The sequence below is a fragment of the Polypterus senegalus genome, chromosome 3 (genome assembly GCF_016835505.1).
Source record: "Polypterus senegalus isolate Bchr_013 chromosome 3, ASM1683550v1, whole genome shotgun sequence".
Classification (NCBI taxonomy): domain Eukaryota; kingdom Metazoa; phylum Chordata; class Cladistia; order Polypteriformes; family Polypteridae; genus Polypterus; species Polypterus senegalus.
The window spans coordinates 89,060,255-89,078,301 of NC_053156.1; positions in this window are offsets into that span (position 1 = coordinate 89,060,255).

An 18,047-nucleotide genomic window follows, 5' to 3' on the forward strand; every position below is an offset into this window, starting at 1 on the left:
TAATCAAATGTACACCATGACTTACATTTTGCTGTTTTCTTTTATTTTTCATGACACTGCTGTTATAATTATTATTATTACACATTTTGACTTTTATACTTTGTGAATCTATTATTATTATTATTATTATTACTACACATTTTGTCAATCTATTCAACCAACCTATTTCAATTCTGGGTAGTAGATGCCTATCCCATCAGCCTTAAGGTCAAAGCAGAAATTAACCAGGATGGCACACAAGAAAATTTCAGAACACACTTATATAAATACCCCCACTCATTCATATGACATCAGGTAAAACTCACCAATTAATCTAACATGAATGTTTGACATTGTGTGAAGAAAACTGTAGCACCTAGTAGAAAGCCCACCATACACCCTGAGAACATACAAACTGTACACATTCTGTGACCAGACTTTGTTTAAACCCAAACTCCTAAAGCTGTTATATCTATACTAGACATTAAGCCCGTTACAATAACGGGCGCTAGAACAGTAGTACATAAACATTAGTAGGAGCAGTCTATATTAAATAGCAAGGGACCTTGTATGTTGTGGCTGTAATATGCCTCACTGACTCACTCACTCATTACTAATTCTCCAACTTTCCGTGTAGGTAGAAGGCTGAAATTTGGCAGGCTCATTCCTTACAGCTTACTTACAAAAGTTAGGCAGGTTTCATTTCGAAATTCTACGAGTAACGGTCATAACTGGAACCTACTTATGTACATATATACCGGCCATAGCCTGCAGCTCGGTCACCGTGTGGGGCAGAGTTGCGTCCCTCATCGTCACACCTCCCACGTAATTGAGTGCCTGTCTATATAAGGCCGTCCGTCAGCAGCAATCCAATAGAAACACTCTGCACAAAATCGCAAATTATTTCCAGTTGGGTGTACCTATGTAGCAGTGGGGTCCAGTGGTTAAGGCTTTGCATTTCAAGCCCTGAAGCTTAGGGTTCAAATACTGCTACTGAAGCAGTGTGACCATTAGCACGTCACTTCACCTGCCTATGCCCCAACTGGGAAAACAAAAGAAATATAACCGATTGTATTTTAAGTGTTGTAAGTTGCCCTTGATAAAGACATTAGCCATATAAATAAATGCAAATTATGTTTAGTAGATGTCCAACGCCATAGTATATATAAAGAGAGACACTAGTGATGAGCAAGCACCAAAGTGTTCGGGTGTTCGGTCCGAACACATCGCGATGTTCGTGTGCTCTACCAAGCACCCGAGTATAATATAAGTCAATAGGAGACAACCAGGTACCCCCTGTTCCGAAGAGGGGAGGGTGCCTGGTCCATTGGAAAAGGTCAGAAAGTGACAGAAACACCACCCAAATGGACTGGGAACAGCATGGGGACAATGTCTGGATGCGTCTTGGACTGCCAAGTCGCTGCTGGGTTGTACGCCACTTTTACAGACTGACAAAAACACGCCCAAAACCCCCACTAAAAATCAATTTTACAGGAAAAATGATGCTGTAAAACATTATATGCCAGTGCCTGCAGGTGAGTTGACGCTCTAAAACATTATATGACAGTGCCTGAATATATAGCACCCGATGTCGTGTTTTCTGGCCAGCCAATCACTGTAATGCCAGCAACTGACATGGCTACTGGCATTACAGTGAGGGCAGTACTTACCTGCCCCTTGATTGGCTGTCTCCAACCCGCAAAACGTGCAGGTTGGAGACTTGAGCATGGCACACGAGCACATGTGGTGCTTGTTCGAGTAGCACCATGCTCCGAGCATAGCGATGCTCGAGCCGAACACATGTTCGGCTGAGCATGCTCGCTCATCACTAAGAGACACCTCATCATATTTTGTGGCATAAAGAATCAGTTTGCAGGTATACAGGTTTATAGGATCATCATTGTCACGTAATACAAAATACAATGAAATTCTTGCTTACAGTACATCAGCAAATCAACATGTTGCTACTCTTCATTAGTTATTGTCTTCTTTACTGCAATAATATCACAACATATTTGCTATAAATGCTGTAAGTGCCATGAAGCAAATATGAGCATCCAGATCAGAATAAAGCCTGAATTTTTGTCCGGTCAGGATGCCATAATGGAAAGACTGCAGAGCTGGAGACACAACCCGGCCAGAACAGCCTATAATCTTTGTCCTGGATGGGAAGGGACTGTGATGAATAGATTGGGTTGGTGGCAGTGTTCCTCAAGGCTGATCTCTGTCAGTGCACCCACAGGGTTGAATGGGATTTGGAGTGCTTAAGTACCACCCTGTTGGGACCCTTGGGTACCACCAGAGGGTGCTGTTGGGGGAGGACAATACTGGGTTCCATGTGACCCGGAAGTGCTCTCGACATACAGTAGAGTGACACTGGAAGTGCTCTTGATGTGCAGTACAGTGACACCAGAAGCCTGAGTCTTGCTGGCCGGGCCATCTTAATGTATGGGCACAATGGACACTGACTGGGGACCCAAGGAGGTAAGGGCCCAGGGTGTTTCTGTTGCCTTTGTATGTTTCTGTTTTGCTATCAAAACATGGGTCCCAGCACACTCCTTTGTCCAGGGGCCTATGATCCTGTTAAGACGGCCCTTGAAAAGGAGCCCGCCGCCTTACATTGTAGAGTCAGAGTCAGGAAAAAGCAGTGGGCTACAGTCTTGGAGGAAGGAACGAGAGAATAAATCAATCTCATGTGCAATTGTGATATTGATCTTTTGATGGTTGATTAGTGGAAAGGTGTGGAAAACAAATAAATATCTTTTATTTGAATCCAGAATTGCATTGGGCATTACTGCATCTGTGGTCTGGGGCTCAGGGGTGCCCCTGATGGTTACAATGCGTACAAATAAATTTCAGGTAAATTATAAAGAGTAGTGGAGCTATTATTGATGTAGTTTTAGATGCTTGATTGATAGTCGGGTATTACACTTCTTGTGTGTTTTGTCTTCTGAAGCTACAGTAGGCTATATCTAATATCTACTGTTATTTCTTCTCTTCTTTAACTGAAGGTGGCAGTGCCTGCTTCCTAGACTCAGATTCACTTCTCACCTTTTAATGGCAGCATATATTTTTGTGAATGCTGCTTAGAAAAACTGTGTGTCCTTGTTTTGAAACTTTGTCAGCTTAGGGGAAATCCTCTGAAAGTCAGGAGACAGAAATTGGTCTCTGGAAGTATGTGTTATGCAACTGCAAGACACAACAAATCAAGTCAGTGCTAGCCATTTTGAGCCCAAATAAAAGTCATAGTTGACCACTTTAGCAAAAGGCAATTTTGAAAACAGCAATGTTTGTTATACTGCATTATCAAAATATTTTACAATGCCTCATGAGTCAGTTGTGTGCTATTCCCTTATATAACTTGACCAGGAGGTTCAAACAGCAATTAGGTTGTGGGACATAAAAAAGAAAAGGGGTTAATCAAAAAGCCTTTATATTGCTATTATAAAGAGGGAAATGTGTTTTGTGGTTCAGAACACACACATTTCGGAAAGGTCCTAAAAGACCACTGGAACTGCATTATTACCCATTGATCTCAAAGTTTTTATCACAGTATCTGTGTTCAGCTTCCAAAACTCAATTTAATTTTCATTTGGGCCCCAGGGCCTGTTCAAGGTTCCATGCCTGTGTGTACCCAAAACATCCTCAGAGGATACAGGGGAGGGGGTGTCTCCTCTTGATTGGGTTCATGGCGAACTGCATGGGGAATCAAAAATTGAGAAACTCTCCCATAACTTGTAAAGAAGTTCTTCGAGATCAAAGAAAGGACAGATGGACAATTGATCAAAGATAACAGAAATTGTATTCAAGAAAAGGCCTGTGAGAGAGCAAGTGTGAATTGCTAAATCGGAAACAACTGTGGCACAGCAACTCGTCGAAGTACAAATTACTATAGATAATCCCAATCTAGAGAAAAGAAAATCCAGAAACAGAAAATGTTGAAACAGAGCTGGAACATGCTTTCTGCATTGCCATGCAGATCACAAATAATTAAACCCTATATAACTATTAATTCAAAGAAAGTTGCACAGCAGAAATACTATAAGGTTCCAGACATTAATACAAACTCAAGTGAGGCTCAGCAGCTGCTCTGAATAATTGAGGAGTCTGTTACTGACTCATCTAACCCCATGGCTTCATTTCAACAATTTCTTGAAACTTATTTACTGTACTGCACGAACTTTAATGCCTGTCCAGTGACAGTGAACGTAAAGAAAGGGTTTGTTTTATGATGCAGGAGTTTTTCTCAAGTGAAGTCCACAGGGCTATATTAGCTGGGGAGCAGGTCAGGCTCTTCACTGGTGCACCCAGCAGAGGCATGAGTAATTCAGCCAATTTCCAGGGGAGACCTGCTGGCTTCACTGGAAGCAGGCCCTCATAAAGGAAAACTGGTCACAACAACTAATAAGTCCCAGAATGCTGTAATAAATGCCTCCCAATACAGAAAGGATAACTGACAACCTTTAGAAGTATAAAGGGACAGATGAAGAATCTTTGTAAAAAGAAATTATTTATTTACAAAAAAATCTGTAACATCAAAATGTTCTAAGGAAAACAAAAATGCAAAAATTGATATCTCCGAAGAAATTCAAATACCAAACAAATTCCCAAATTCCCAATACAGATACCAGAGAAGAGTGGTCAAAACAGAGCAAAGCTCAGAAAACCAGATAATCAAAAAACAATATTTCATTAAGTTCAAACATAACTTACCAACATCAAGTGTAAACAGCAATGAACCATCTTAGTGTCTTCCCAGCCTTTAGTGGTGGTTAGAAAAACGGGGAAAAACAAGTGGCCCTGCCTCTTGGGTGAACCTCCCATAAAACACAAGGGACCTGAAAGAACACATTGCAACACATAGAAACATAACTGCACAACAATGAAGAATTGTAGACATTACGTAAACAAATATTAACAAAAATACATAAAAGGGATTTTAAACAAATAATACATAATATAAATAAGCAGAATCATGGCAGATATAAAATGCTCATTATTAATTCAGTAAAGAAGAAGCAGTGAATGTGGTTGTCAAAATTAGAGAAAGGTTATTTTAATATACAGGGTCCATAAATATTTAGACAGAGACAACTTTTTTCTAATTTTGGTTCTGTACATTACCACAATGAATTTTAAATGAAACAACTCCGATGCAGTTAAAATGCAGACTTTCAGCTTTAATTCAGTGGGGTGAACAAAACGATTGCATAAAAATGTGAGGCAACTAAAGCATTTTTAACACAATCCCTTCATTTCAGGGTCTCAAAAGTAATTGGACAATTGACTCAAAGGCTATTTCATGGGCAGGTGTGGGCAAGTCCGTCGTTCTGTCATTATCAATTAAGCAGATAAAAGGCCTGGAGTTGATTTGAGGTGTGGTGCTTGCATGTGGAAGATTTTGCTGTGAACAGACAACATGCGGTCAAAGGAGCTCTCCATGCAGGTGAAAGAAGCCATCTTTAAGCTGTGAAAACAGAAAAAACGTATCCGAGAAACTGCTACAAAATTACGAGTGGCAAAATCTACAGTTTGGTACATCCTGAGAAAGAAAGCAAGCACTGGTGAACTCAGCAACACAAAAAGACCTGGATGTCCATGGAAGACAACAGTGGTGGATGATCGCAGAATCATTTCCATTTTGAAGAGAAACCCCTTCACAACAGCCAACCAAGTGAACAACACTCTCCAGGGGGTAGGCGTATCAATATCCAAGTCTACCATAAAGAGAAGAATGCATGAAAGTAAATACAGAGGGTGCACTGCAAGGTGCAAACCACCCATAAGCCTCAAGAATAGAAAGGCTAGATTGGACTTTGCTAAAGAACATCTAAAAAAGCCAGCACAGTTCTGGAAAAACATTCTTTGGACAAATGAAACCAAGATAAACCTCTACCAGAATGATGGCAAGAAAAAAGTATGGAGAAGGCGTGGAACAGCTCATTATCTAAAGCATACCACATCATCTGTAAAACACGGTGGAAGCAGTGTGATGGCTTGGGTGTGCATGGCTGGCAGTGGCACTGGGACACTAGTGTTTATTGATGATGTGACACAGGACAGAAGAAGCCGAATGAGGTGTTCAGAGACATACTGTCTGCTCAAATCCAGCTAAATGCAGTCAAATTGATTGGGCGGCATTTCATGATACAGATGGACAATGACCTAAAACATACAGCCAAAGCAACCCAGGAGTTTATTAAAGCAAAGAAGTGGAAAATTCTTGAATGGCCAAGACAGTCACCTGATCTTAACCCAATTGAGCATGCATTTCACTTGTTGAAGTCTAAACTTCGGACAGAAAGGCCCACAAACAAACAGCAACTGAAGGCCTGGCAGAGGATTAAAAAGGAGGGAACCCAGCATCTGGTGATGTCCATGAGTTCAAGACTTCAGGCTGTCATTGCCAGCAAAGGGTTTTCAACCAAGTATTAGAAATGAACATTATATTTCCAGTTATTTAATTTGTCCAATTACTTTTGAGCCCCTGAAATAAAGGGATTGTGTTAAAAAAAATGCTTTAGTTGCCTCACATTTTTATGCAATCTTTTTGTTCAACCCACTGAATTAAAGCTGAAAGTCTGCACTTCAACTGCATCTGAGTTGTTTCATTTACAATTCCTTGTGGTAATGTACAGAATCAAAATTAGAAAAAAGTTGTCTCTGTCCAAATATTTATGGACCTAACTGTATGTTCTTCATTTGAAACTTTACTGAAGCCTTGTTGTAAGTAGCACACAGTTTATTTAGATGATCTGGTGATTCACCACATAGTATGAGAAACACCTAATTTCTAGGCGCATAGAGTGACTCAGGCTTGAGGAAGAGCAGAATTTTTGCAAACATAATGAAACAGAATTATTGTTTATGTTTAGTCAGATATTTATGTTGCTCCTGCATTTTTTTGGAGCAGGAGTGACCAAGGGCCTCATGCATAACAACGTGCGTAGAATTTACACTAAAACATGGCATAAGGACAAAAGCAGAAATGTGCATACGTACAAAAAAATCCAGATACATAAATCTAGGTGCTTACACCAACCTCCACGTTCTTCCGCTCCATAAATCCCGGTCAGAGTGAAAAATAACGTTCATCACGCACCTGTGGCCCCACTCCGGCTCCTCCCAGAATTACACCTCTTTGAATATGCAAATCAATATAAATAGCTCCTTATGTTTTGCGTTCTGTGAAAAGACAATGGCAAAAGAACAGGGAAAAAGAAGAATTTCAGTGAATACCAATTAGAGGCAAGGAAAAACATACTAATTGTTGGTTTAAGCAGTGATATAAACAACCAAAGGAAGTTAATCGAAAGTTGCACAGTGCCCGAAATAAATAAGACGTGGTCAGATATCAAAGTAGCCCATCTTCTGAGTGTCATATGGAAGCATATTAGGGTATAGAGAAAAGAAAAAAACTGGGACACAGTGTGAAAAAAAGGTTGAAATTTCCACTATAATCACGTAGTTTATTTTGTCATTAATGTAGAACGTCATAAACTTCATCTTTAAATCTTTTAATTTAAAAGTTTCTCAAATCCCATTGTAACTGAAGTCGCACATTAAATGCTTCGTTTCCAATGTACTCTTACGTGTGTGAATCTCTGTGCCGAAAGGACACAGAAAACATTACATTCCTGATGTTATATCTCCCTGAACAATGTAAATACTAAGATGTATACTTGATATCATTTTCATGATGATAGAAATGAAAGCATGTATAAAACTTTGAGACACGTTGGCACAGTGGTAGCGATGAGTTAGCGTCCCTTCCAGAGGTTGTTTGTGCCTCCCGCAAGATGCTTGCTGCCCCCTGCATGACCTTCAATAAATTAATTTATTACAGCAGTACAGTCTCATTCAAATATACTAACCCCCGATTCCTGTCCTTCCTTCTCTTTCTACAAATAACCAATTGCCACACAATCAGCACTTTAATAAATGTTAAGCCATCTGTAAGCTTAGAATGCTGATTCTTCAAAACTTTTAAGGAACATTGAAATATCTTTGTAGTACATGTTTAATTATTCTATCCATCTATCCATCCAGGGTTGCGCCAGCCCCAGCAAGCAGGAACAATCCCTGAACGAGGCGCCAGCTCATCACTAGCGCTGTCTACTGTTTCCACACGTTAAATAATAGTATACATTATTTAAATGAAATTAAAAATGTATCTCTATAATGTAATACATATACTTTAATGCATTTCATCTTTAAAATAATATCAAGAGCTCCACGAAGACAGTGCCTGGAAATCTAAGTCAAATTAGAAGCCAGTCGTAATCATCTGTAAAAACGCGCTCTCAATTGAATTGAATTCCTTTATTGTTATTGTACGGTACAATGAGATTCAATATTGAAATCCTCCATAAGCTTATTTTCCTATAAAATGATAAAATAACAACAACAATAATAATAATAGGATAAAAATGGTGAAAAAAATACAATATGAAAGCATAAGTGGCTCAGGTTGTGCAATATTACAACTGTAATGCAAGTTTACAGTGAGGCAATTGTACTTATAAGTACAAACAGTTCTACAGGGAGCACTTGATGGACTGATTGAGTGTGTTTATAGCGCTTAGGATAAAACTGTTTTTGAACCGCAAGGTCCATACAGGAAATGCTCTGAAGCATGTGCTGAATGGGAAGTGTTCAAATAGACTGTGCCCATGGCTGAGGCAGCATGTGCTAGATGCTGTACCCCGATATTTCTCCCCGCTCTTGACACAATCTGCTATTGAGCTTTCCGATTAGCTGCTGTAGACATGTGATTTCACACTCAGATACACTGGGGTGAAATACTCTGAGTGGCGCACTGATAGTAACAATGCTAAAGTGGCTATGGTATTTGGAATAGTTTGGCCATTTGGTGCACTATTATATGATTACAGACTGATTACGATCAGATGCATTTAACTAAAAAACGATATGCGGTTAATTTCAGGGTATTTGATAAAGCCACATCAGGGATGTGAGTCAAAAAAATACAAGGATGCCACAGAGGAACAGTAGCACTGCTTTGACTCTGGATGCCTCCAGTTTGCAAAACCGAGTGGAGAACGTGCATCGCAAGGGATTGATCTGGCATGAAAATGTTTTACACCAAGTTATTTTTTATACATCGCGATGTGAGTGTGGAAAATGGCGAGCGCAACGTGTTCAGGAGGCTACCATGGAAGAGTTTTGCAAGAGAATAAGCAAGGTGCAAAGCTTGGTTTGACTCCCTGTAAATACTGATGGACAGGCAACAGGGACGCCTCTCTCTGTTGGTTGATATCTCCTCATGCTGTGGAATCCGAAAAGGGTAAGCTGCGGAGAAGTCAGATTTTAGATGAAAGAAACAAGGCTTGTGGTTTTTAAGGATAAAATATTTGCCCTTGTATTTTAACATTGTTTTAATAAAATTATTTAATGGATGTTTTAACCTGCACTTTGGCACTGATTTTATTAATTATTTTACGGAAAAATGTGAAGCACTGCACTAATTGCACTTTGTTTGGATTGAATTTAAATTTTAAGGCACTGTCACTTTTTGCACCAACCCCTTGCTGAATGTGTGTGTCTTCATTTGCTTGGCTCATCTTGGTACATGACTATTAACAGTTATGGGTTGAAAAGGCTCCTGGAAGCAGCCAGGGAGGGTGCAGTCAACCCAGACTGTTACAAAGACTTTTAGCAAGAAAAAAGTAATAATAATAATAAATAATTACATCTATGTAGTGCTTTTTTTGCTACTTAAAGCAATTAGACAGAGTGAAACCACCTCAACCACCATCAATATGTAGCACCCACAGCAGGCATTACTTTGCCAGTACCCACACATGAGCTATTAGGTAGTGAAGGGGTGCAAGAGATGGCCAGTTAGAGATGGGATGATTAGGCAGCCATAATGGACTGGGCAATGATGAGCAGTTTAGCCAGGAAATGGGATAAACCCTACTGTTTTTGAAAGATGCCCAGGGATCTTTAATGACCATAGAGAGTCATGACCTTGGTTTTATGTCTCATGTTATATACTAATTATGTCTGTTTGTTTTCTCGTTGAAATATCTGCTAAATCTCAGATGATAGAACATGCAAGGTGCTGAAAACATCTTGTTGATAACATTACACGTCATGCACTGTAGACAAAGTCTGTTAATGGCACGGACTGTGACAAAACATAAATTAATTTTAATCCTTCCCAAAATATTCCAAAAATTTTAAATATAAAATATATGATTGATTTACACCACAAGCAATCATAGTACCAATCTACAAGATTGCGAGCTAACGTCACAAGTCTTTCTCTCTTTCTTTCATCGTCGTCATCGTCGAAGAACTCCAGGCACTCGACAAACAGATTCAGAAACTCCTGTCCAGACGAAGGTACCTCAGAGACTTGAAAACTCGGCTGCTGGACAAACCACACCCAACAACTGAAGTCGGCGAAACATCAACCCCACCTCGTGCCGCTCAAGTCCAAGGGCAAGTAAGCTTCACCCACGCGCCTCGTAGGAGCAACGACAATGCTGATGAAGACTTCAGCTTTGCAGGCGGGGGTTCAAGGCTAGAACACCTCCATCGGCACAGGCGAGCATTCAAATCCAGAACCGATTCGACCCTCTCCGCGTCCCCAGTCTGCCTTCAACCCCAGGTGATGTAATCGTGGTAGGTGATTCGATTGTACGAAACCTGAATATCACGTGTCCCTATTTGAAAATCCTTTGTTTCTTGTTTTCCCGGTGCTCGAGTTCGAGATGTGATGAGCCGGGCGCCGACCTTCTACCAGAAGCACAAGAGGGCAATTGGATCCATCATTCTACACACCGGCATAAACGACAAAAAGGCTGACTTCGCAGCACTAGTTAAAGACACAAAGGAGAGGACCCCATCCGCAAAAATTTTCATCTCGGGTCCACTACCTCTCGTCAGACGATCGAATGAATACTACAGTTGTCTGCTGGGTTTAAACAACTGGCTGAGAGGCTTCTGCGAGAATCAAGACATCGGGTTTATAGACAACTGGGATCTTTTTTGGAAAAGGCTGCGCTTCTTCAAGCGGGATGGACTGCATCCGAATAGATTTGGCGCCCAGGTCCTCTCCGAAAACATCGCTAAGGTAATTCGTCTATCTTGACTGTCTACTTCTACTTTTAACCCCTTATGTAATGCTACTGCTTTGATAGGACATAATGGCTTAACAGAGTCTTCTGTTAAAGTGCACAACAATTAATAATCTAATAACAAATCTTAATGCACGTAAAAAATCTAGGCAGTGTGGCATAAACACCAATAATTTAATTGAAATTACTACTTCAGATCAACACTGCATTAAGACTATAAAAACGGATTGTAGATTACATAAAAGTACACACAGAGACGGCGTTAACAAAAATAACTTAATTTTTGTTCCGATTACCAATAACACGCATAAAATTCAGCTCTGCCCTTCAGAAACATTAAATATGGCACTATGCTTAACTCAAATGGCACGGCTGTTTTAATCGAATCTACGCCTCCAGATTACAGTTTTACTCGTGCAGACCGCCAGGGGAAAAAGGGGGGCGGATTGGCAAACATTTACTCGAGCCGGTTAAAATGTAAAGATGTTAGTTTTGGTAAATTTAAGTCCTTTGAGTATCTCGCCGTTGTTATTCATGGAGATTCTCACATTCTAGTATTATCCGTGTATAGACCTCCTAAATATAACGCGTCTTTCCTTGAGGAATTCTCTGACTTAATGTCAATTTTAGTTACAAACTATGACACTCTTAATAGTCGGCGACTTTAACTTTCATGTCGACAATCAGTGTGACCAAAAGGTAAAGGAATTCATGAACCTCATGGACTCTTTTGATTTGAAGCAGCTCGTTAATCAGCCTACACATAAAGCAGGTCATACGTTAGACTTAGTGATTACTAAAGGACTTAAAGTTGATATAAAGCAGGTCATTGATATTGGTCTATCAGACCATTTCCTTCTACTATTTAATATTGAAATAAAGATAGAAGCATGAGAAGCATTTTGTTAAAAAACGGTTCTTTGACTCATCAGCAGCTTTAAAGCTTACAACTATTCTAAGCAATCAGTCCGTTTATAATGCCAACTATAATAGCGAGGATAATGTAAATAGTAAAGTGGAAAACTTTAATTCTAAAGTAAGAGCTGCTGTTGACATAGTTGCACCTGAAAAGACAGTTAAAAATCTTCTAGTATTGTTATTCCATGGAAGACCCAAAGAGTGTCTGATTTAAAAAGAACATGTCGTAGAGCTGAGCGTAAATGGAGGAAAACTAAACTAACTATCCATTATGAGATATTGAAGGTTAAAATAACAGAATACAATAACACAGTCCGCCTTGAGAGGGCTGCTATTTCTCTAATATTATAAATAACAATGCTAGTAATCCCAGAGTCTTATTTTCTACAATTGATCTACTGTTAAACCCAGGTAACACAAAGGAATGCCCCAGAATACTTCCAGTGAAACCTGTGAGAACATTGCTGTATTTTTCAATCAAAAAATTAATGATATTAGAGATAACATAGTATATCTCCCCAACACTGCAGAACCTCCAAAGCCCCGGTACTCCATTATAAACAAATTAAATGCTTTCACCAGGATAGATTTACCTGAATTACATAGTATAATCTCTCAACTGAAACCCTCCACCTTGACCCAATACCAACCAGGTTTTTCAAAGAAATATCAGACATGCTAATTGACAATATTCTGGACATAGTTAATTCGTCATTAGATACGGGGTCTTTCCAGACTGTCTTAAGACTGCTGTAGTTAAACCCCTGCTCAAGAAAATAATCTTGACCCTCTGCCTTTGAAAATTTTAGACCCATCTAACCTGCCCTTCTTAAGTAAAATTCTAGAGAAGGCAGTCATTATGCAGTTAAATGACCACCTCAATAAACATGCTATTCTTGATAAATTTCAGTCAGGCTTCAGAACAAATCACAGCACAGAAACTGCACTTGTTAAAGTAGTAAATGACTTGCAGGTAAATGCAGACAGAGGTCATTTATCTGTTCTCATCCTCTTAGATCTGAGTGCTGCGTTTAACACCATTGATCACAATATTCTTAGAAATCGCCTTAGTCAATGGGTGGGCCTCTCTGGCAGTGTCTTAAATTGGTTTGAATCCTACCTGGCAGGAGAAAATTCTTTGTGAGTTGTGGTAATCAAATCTCAAAGACACATGATATCCGATATGGTGTTCCACAAGGCTCTATCCTGGGTCCGCTGCTTTTCTCAATCTACATGCTTCCGTTAGGTCAGATTATCTCAGGTTACAACGTGAGCTACCACAGCTATGCTGATGACACACAGCTGTACTTATCAATAGCACCTGATGACTCCGACTCTTTCGATTCACTAACACAATGTCTTACTGGTATTTCTGAATGGATGAATAGTAATTTTCTCAAACTAAATAAAGAGAAAACTGAAATTTTAGTAATTGGCAATAATGGATTCAATGAGGTTATCAGAAATAAACTTGATGCACTAGGATTAAAAGTTAAGACGGAAGTAAAAAATTTAGGGGTAACTGTTGACTGTAATCTGAATTTTAAATCGCATATTCATCAGACCACTAGGACAGCATTTTTTCACTTAAGAAACATAGCTAAAGTTAGACCTCTTATATCATTGAAAGATGCTGAGAAATTAATTCACGCTTTTGTTTTCAGTAGACTAGATTACTGTAACGCACTCCTCTCAGGACTACCCAAAAAAGACATAAATCATTTGCAACGAGTGCAGAATGCAGCTGCTAGAATCCTAACTGGGAAAAGAAAATCCAACACATTTCTCCAGTTTTGATGTCACTACACTGGTTGCCTGTGTCATTCAGGATTGACTTTAAAATACTGCTTATGGTTTATAAAGCCTTAAATAATCTCGCTCCATCTTATATATCGGAATGCCTGACACATTATATTCCAAATAGTAACCTTAGATCTTCAAATGAGTGTCTCCTTATAATTCCAAAAGCTAAACTTAAAAGAAGTGGTGAGGCGGCCTTCTGCTGTTATGCACCTAAAATCTGGAATAGCCTGCCAATAGGAATTCGCCAGGCAAATACAGTAGAGCACTTTAAAACACTGCTGAAAACACATTACTTTAACATGGCCTTCTCATAACTTCACTTTAACTTAATACTGATACTCTGTATGTTCAATTCATCACAATAACTATTCATAGTGGCTCTAAAATCGGTGCTGACCCCAACTCTCTCTTCTGTTTCTTTTTCCTGCGCCACCACCACCTACTCAAAGCATCATGATGCACCAACATTGATGGACTGAAAGCCAGAAGTCTACTTGACCATCATCATCAGGTCCTTCTATGAAAACCCTAAATACAAAGAGGACTGTTTGTTAGGTAGATTGCCCAGAGGGGACTGGGCGGTCTCATGGTCTGGAACCCCTACAGATTTTATTTTTTCTCCAGCTTTGGAGTTTTTTGTTTTTCTGTCCACCCTGGCCATCGGACCTTACTTATTCTATGTTAATTAATGTTGACTTATGTTTATTTTTTATTGTGTGTTCTATTTTTCTATTCATTTTGTAAAGCACTTTGAGCTACATTTTTTCGTATGAATATGTGCTATATAAATGTTGATTGATTGATTGATTGAAGAAAAGTGACAAAAAAGAGTGTAGCAACTACAGAGGCATCAGTTTACTTAGCATATCAGGAAAGGTTAACACCAAATTGCTACAGCAATGACTTAAACAGCATGTGGAAAATGTTATGTCTGAAGAACACGTGGGATTCCGACAGCTAGCAGAAAAACTTTGTGAATAAAACCGTACACTATATAATAGTTTCATTGATTTCAAGTAGGTGTTTGACAGCGTGTGGCAGGATGGGCTATGGCATATACACACAACATATGGTATACCGGAACACCTGATCCAACTACTAGAAGACCTATACAGTAAATCATTTGGTGCAGTTTGTGTGGATGCTGAACTAATGGAATGGTTCCAAGTAACAGTAGGAGTGAGACAAGGCTGCAACTTGTCTCCGTACCTATTCAATCCTGGTGGTTATGGAAGTAATTGAGGCAGGTGTAAAGATCAAGGGTGAAATGGTAAATAACCTTGGATTCTTTGACGACATAGATCTCATCACTGAGATAGATGAACAGTTGCAATTGCTTACTGACAAAATTGACACCACTAACAGGAGATATGGGCTACTCATCAACAAGTCAAAAACAATGACAATAAGTAAGTCAAATGCACAATGACTGAAAATAAACCTTGGAGAAGATCTAGAACAGATGAAAGTATCTGTCTACCTGGGAGGCCTGATATCCCAAGAAGGAAGTTGTACATTGGATATCAAGAGAAGAATCTGACTAGCTTCTGCAGTATTTGAAAAACTAAACAAATTGTTTAAATCCAAGAATATAGCAAACAGTAAAAAAGTAACAATGTATTAAACATTGGTTATTCCAGTTTTGTTGTACGGATCAGAATGCTGGTGCCTAAGAAAGGACGTTGAAACAAGAATAGAAGTCGCAGAAATGAGCTGGCTACGGAGGCTTCTTAAAGTAACTAGAATGCACCGAATAAGAAACAAAGACGTAAGAAACAAACTACAGCAGGAACAAATGCTAAGTGAACGAATTCGCAAGCAACGATTCCTGTTGTTTGAACAGAATGGATGGAAGATGACTATCACAAAGAGTCATGCACTGCAACATAACAGGAAGAAGATCTACAGGACGACAACAAAAATGCTGGATTGATAACATCATTGAAGACATTGAATCACGGCACATTAGTCTGTGGTAAGCAGTTGATTTAACAGCAGAGAGGGCTAGATGGTGTCATTTGGTGACCTCATTGTCACATTCATTCTGAGAAATTAATTCATGCATTTATTTCTAGTAGGACTGACTACTGCAATGCAGTGTTCACTGGATGTTCAAACTGTTCTTTATACAGCCTCCAGTTAATCCAAAATGCTGCTGCAAGAATTATTACAAGAACAAGAAAATAGGAACACATAACTCAAGTTCTTAAATCCTTATACTGGCTACCGGTTAAGTTTGGGGCAGATTTCAAAATCCTCCTTTTAACATATAAAGCATTAAATGGCCAAGGTTCGGCTTACTTGTCTGAACTTATCATGACTTACAAACCAGAGCGTGCATTAAGATCTCAAGATGCCGGTCTGCTTATGAGTCCAAGGATTAATAAAATAACAGTGGAAGGTCGAGCTTTTAGTTACAGGGCCCCTAAACTGTGGAATGGTCTGCCTGCTATTATAAGAAATTCCCCTTCTGTCTCAGCTTTTAAATCCCAGCTGAAGACTCACTACTTCAGTTTAGCATATCCTGACTAGAGCTGCTGATTAACTGTACAGACCGCATCTCTGTTGTTAGTCATTAGCACTAAAACATAAGTAACATGATAGTTATAATTTGATACTAACCCTCACTTATTCTGTATCTCTTCTCGGTACTCAAATGTGGCATATGGTGCCACGGCCCACCTGCCAAGTTGTTTTGCCTGCCTAAAGTAAAGTCATTCCTGATGGAGGATCGCAGGAATCATGGGAAAAAGGGGTCCTTTCATCGAATTAGTGCTATTTCAGCTGTGGAATGGCCAAATGGAGGAGGCAGCTTGATGGATGAGGTCTCAAGGACTCTAAACAAATCCAAATCATATTATGTGATATCATCTACTGTTAAATTCTGCTCCATACTTCTAATATTTTTATTTTTATACCGTATTGAGGATTTGTTCTGTTTTGTGTATTGTATTGTATTGACCCCCTTCTTTTTAACATCCACTGCACGCCCAACCTGGAAAGGGGTCTCTCTTTGAACAGCCTTTCCCAAAGTTTCTTCCATTTTTTCCCTACAATGTTTTTTTTGGGAGTTTTTTCTTGTCTTCTTAGAGAGTCGAGGCTTGGGGCCTGTCAAGAGGCAGGGCCTGTTAAAGCCCATTGCGGCACTTCTTGTGTGATTTTGGGCTATACAAAAATAAATTGTATTGTATTGTATCATTGGCAACAAGCTGATGGAAGGTAAAAAAAAATGTATTCTTCTGATACTAAACCTTCAGCGGAAATAAGAACAATACAGAGAGATACAAGAAAGAGTAAAAAAAATTAAAAAAATATTAATATCTTGTTGTTTAAACTAGAATCTCATTCTGATCTGGTGTATCAAACAATTTCAGAGTCACCTTTCCAATACAGGAGACAAACTGTTCTGGAGCTTTTTACAGTTGTAATGGACACAACAGACAAACCCACCCTACTCAATGTGCATGTTTTTCTAAAATATTTCTTTAGTAATTGCTAGTTACAGCAAAATAATTAAATAACTAAGTTTAAAGACAGTAGAACATTGATAGACTCCCGCTTAAATTTGGAAAAAGGAAGGAAACTCCTCTCAACCAAATAAATGGTCAGTAGGATGCGAATTGGTTGGAGCTGCCATCTTTGTATGCATCATAGGGCTTTGCAGTTGGCTGTGGACACCAGTGAGGTGTCCTAAGGAAATGCAATTTAAGAAAGAAAGAGTCCCTTTTTATCACTCTTACCTGTTGGAATTTACATTTTAGCAGCATATCAGGGTTTGTGAATGCTTGTGAGTGGAATGAAAAGATCTATAAGAAAAAGGGCAGAATCAAGTATGTGGATATGAAATTAAAAAAGTGTTGCTGTGAAGGTGGGCAAGAGAGGAGATAAATCCAGTTTAAGGGACACTAGGCCACAGTCAGCCTATAACAATAACTATCTATCATTTTTGGCCCTGTTTAATTTCCAGTTGTTTTGCACTTGAATTATCTATTCTGTGCCTTATTTTGAAAACAGTGATGGTTTAAACCCACTGATTTGCAAAGTAACACAATTATTTCAAAAAATGTAGATGTAAGATTTCACTGGATAGCAGAATAATATATAAATAGAAAAGAATCCAATGTAGTCTTAGCAACTGAAGAGATGAAACATGAGGTCAAAGCTTTGCATTTTTGTTGTTCAAACTATTTTCAGATTAGATAATCATTAAAAGCCTCTGCAATATTTTGAGGAAATAAT